This window comes from Copadichromis virginalis, linkage group LG7 (assembly GCF_057382275.1).
Source record: "Copadichromis virginalis isolate Kocher_CV1m ecotype Utaka linkage group LG7, C_Virginalis_male_GT1.1, whole genome shotgun sequence".
In the NCBI taxonomy this organism is placed as follows: domain Eukaryota; kingdom Metazoa; phylum Chordata; class Actinopteri; order Cichliformes; family Cichlidae; genus Copadichromis; species Copadichromis virginalis.
This window is the reverse complement of record NC_140624.1, coordinates 39169845-39174031: the sequence shown is the minus strand read 5'-3', so window position 1 is coordinate 39174031 and position 4187 is coordinate 39169845.

The window sequence follows — 4187 nt, the reverse complement described above, 5'->3', positions numbered from 1 at the left end:
TTTGGGTCCTTCATACCACCACTCCTGCCTGCACACAGCCTGCACATGACATTCAGCACATTGAGTCTTCAACTGATAGGGATGTGCGGATCGATATTGAAATATCAATTCTTCCGATACCAGTAATTTATGTTCTAGAATCGACTCTCATATTAAAATATCGATATTTTAGTACTTTGTAGTTTTTCATTAACAGGAACACAGTGGAAAGAAACTACATCATTCGGATTGTCTAAATTGGAAGGAACTACTTCCTCTTAAGCCTTTCATAGTCATATGCGAAACACGGCTGTATAAATGTGTCGCAGCCCCTGGCGTGCGCACTCACAACAATGGCTGAGCGTAAACGGAGTAATGTGTGGACGTATTTTACCTTCACAAACAGCCAAGACATGGTTTGTGATACATGTGGCAAGACAGTGTTGTGGCAACACCACTAGCCTCGTCAAACACCTCAGAGTAAATCATATCACAGAATATGACGAGCTTATGTTGAGGCGAACTGAAGAGGAGGAGAGGGACAGGTGCTGCTAGGGCGAGACAGACGTTTGTCAGAGTCCTTTAGTGCTGCAGGCAGCAACATGCTCAAATAACGCACAACTTCAGGTTTTTTATTTCTATATGATAATTCTGCATCGTTAAGCATTAAGAACAAGTAGTCTGATGTCCTGTAATCATTATGAAGCTATATTATTATTACAATTACATAATGCAATTATATATTGTATTATGAAATACAATGAAACATTAATTTTTTGTACAGAGTATCGGATCAGTATCGTTGATACCACCCTGAATTTTACTTGGTATCACATCAGAAAGCAAATCAGTGGTATTGCACATCACTATCAACTAAAGCTAATCTGTTTTAGTAGATGCAGTATGAAGTTTTAGCTTTGTTTTGCTGAAATATGCAGGAACTTCCCTGACAACCTGTTTGCCTTTCAGCATTGATTGTGCCTTTGCAGATTTCTAGTTGCCTCCAAAGGTAGTGATGCATCCTCATTTTATCAGCAGGGATGGGAAATGAAAAGAATTCAGTGATTCTGACTGCATTATCAATACAATTTATCGATTTGATTTCTTATCATTTCTCTTATCAGTTCTCATTGGCTCTGCTTTGAGAGTCACCACCATGGGTGAGCTGCATATTATAGATATTTGTGCAAATTAATTGCATGATGTGTGCACATGCTTTCTTTGTTCCATTGTGAATAAAATATGAGTTTGACATTTGCCAATCATTATATTCTGGTTGTATTTTTTTTTTTTTACGAAGCAACCAAACTATTGCGCAGTTGTTTTTTTAAATATTTTACTTTGAATTGAATTTAAAGGATTTTTTTTAATTTAATAAACATTTACTAAACTATCATACAAATGTTGCTACTGTGGCTAAATTCTATGACTGACAAACTGAAATTTGGCTGCAAGATGATGAGCTGGCAGATTAGTCGCTGTGCCACTTGATGCAAATGAGAGCACAGTTGGTTTGCTACAAATCTTTAATAAATCTCCATAGTTATCTTCTGCTTCTGACATCTCTGGCTATGTCAAAAAAAAAGAATGTGAACATTTGTCTGTTTGGCAACCACAATTTTGATTTTAGACAGCTGTAGCTTTCTCACAGTATGTAATTATTCGTTGTTCAGTTAACAACAAATCATTGAGAGGAAATAGGGAGTTTCTATCAACCTAGTTTGGAGCCACTTGGCTGTATGCAGAAACTCAGCCTGTCACATTACATTATTTTCCACATGAAAGAATTTATCGCCCTCCAGAACGTAAAAATCAGATAACTTTGGTTTATATACTGAATCACAGAAACAACCTAAAACGAAGGTGATTTATTTTGTCTATAAAAATCATGAAACGTGAATGCTCTTGGTGAAACTGAAATCTGCATGTGGGCTGTGAGAGGAGAAAATGACAGAAGGTTGATGATCTGGTGCCACTTAATGGAAATGAAGACTGAACTGGTTTGTTTGTAAGAGATTGTCTACATCAGAGTGTGCCCATAACAATTCTTGCTGTCACTGTGTGCTAAACATTTGTCAGTTTGGCAGACTTTCTCTTGGGATGCCTCTTCCAACATGACATTGCTTTGGAGAATTATTTTTGACAGTTTTTTTTTTATTGTGCATCTGGGAGTTTATGAGAGATGAGATATGGCAAAAGCACTTTAGGAGAAGAGTGCAAAAGTAATTAGAGATGCCATTGGTAAAATGTAATGCCTTGATGCAAGCCCAAGTGTCTTGGGGAAATTCAGTGAATTTCCTCCAGTTTCTGCTGCTCAACAACTGAGTAAATAAGTTGACTGTTGAACATTGCATGATATATATCTTGTTTATTCATTAATTAATTTTTCTCTCGCAGCGATCAAACATGGTTATGCAACATAAATCTGACAATGAATTTTTGACAGTTTATGATGTAAAAGAACCAAAAAGCTTCACTACTGAGACTGAAAAATTGATACTAAAAATTAAAATAAAAAAACAGATGTCACACAGTTTTGTGAATAGATTGGTCACTTTATTACATTTACCTGTTCAAGTGTTCATTATCCATTGACAGCTAAACAGAGGATCAGAATGGGGAGGAAATGTGATTTAAATGACTGAATGTGGCATGGTTGGTGGTCCCAGATGGGCCTGTATTTCAGAAACTTCTCAGATTTTCCCAGACAGTCACCTCTAGTGTTTGCAGACAATGGTCCAAAAAAGAGAAAATATCCAGTGAGCAGCAGTTCTGTGGTTGAAAATGCCTTTTTGATGCTAGAGGTCAGAGGAGAATGGCCAGATTTCTTGGTTGGAAGAGAGTAACTCAACCATTCCCTGTAACCAGAAAGTTGCAAGACTGTATGCAGAAGAGCATCTATGGAAGCACAACATATTGAACCTCAAAGCATATGGGCTGCAGCAGCAGAAGAGCAAACCAACAGCAAAAGACTGGAAAAATGTTGTTTGGTTTGGTGACTTTCACTTTATGCTGTGACATGAATGATAGCTTCACAAACAAACATGATAGGAGCACTGATCCATCCTTCCGTGTATCAACGATTCAGTCTGCTGGTGGTGTAATGGTGTTGGGGCTATTTCATTGATACACTTTGTGCTACAATATCAACTGTCATTTAAATGCAGCAACCTAGAGTATTGTTGCTGACCACGTGAATCCCTTTATGACTACAGTGTTCCCATCTTCTAATGGCTGCTTTCAGCACAATTATGGTGCAAAACTGAAATTGCCTGAAAACAGTTTCAAGAAACATGACAATGAGCTTTCAGTACTCAAATGACCTCAACAGTTATCAAATCTAAATTCAAATATTTAAAGTCTAAAAACATGTGGCACACTGGACTATTACAAAATTTTAAATCTATGTCCTGCATATCTCTGTTTGATTGGATAATCTAACCTGGACAGTAATGATGTTTTATAGTACTTGCTGAACTACCTTTGGGAATTATTATGAATTGTTTTCATTTTCTTTAATCTTGTATACATTTAACAAGTATTTACTATGCAACTAATTAAGCTCTCAGTAGTATGCGCACTGGGCTGTGGTGTGGTTGCTTGAAAAGGAAATAGTTGTTTGCAAATGGTATCTAGTGTCCCACCTGCTTACCACACAGATGGTAGGTAATGGTCACAGAAGAACTGTGTCATGAATTAAATTGTTTGTGTTACAATTTGAAAATCTGTGCATCTTGATCAACTTCACATTGCCTCGTTGCCTAATGCTGTCTTGACTGTGGTCATTCTTTTCTGTCTTGTTTATTCAAAAATGTTACAAATGAACTACAACCAATTCCAAAGTATAAATCCCAATACTATGCACACCAGTTTTCAAGCCCCCAAAATCATTTTCTCTCAGGTTTATGCTATATATTAATTTTAAAATCACTTTAGATAGGCCATGGTTTTGCTCTAATATGCCTTACTTGCTTGGAGTGTATGGACTATTTCAGCCTCTCAGGTCCTCCAGCAACAGTCTGCTTATACAGACAAGTACAAAGTACAGGACAAAAGCCTTGGAAGCAGCCTTTGGCTATCATGCCACAAGAAACTGGGAGCATATGCCATATGTTAAAGAGACTTTTAGAAGCACATTTTTGTGTTATTTTATTTTGTTTTAGTTGATTTTAGCTATTTGCTATTACTATTGCTGTTGCTGTTGCCAC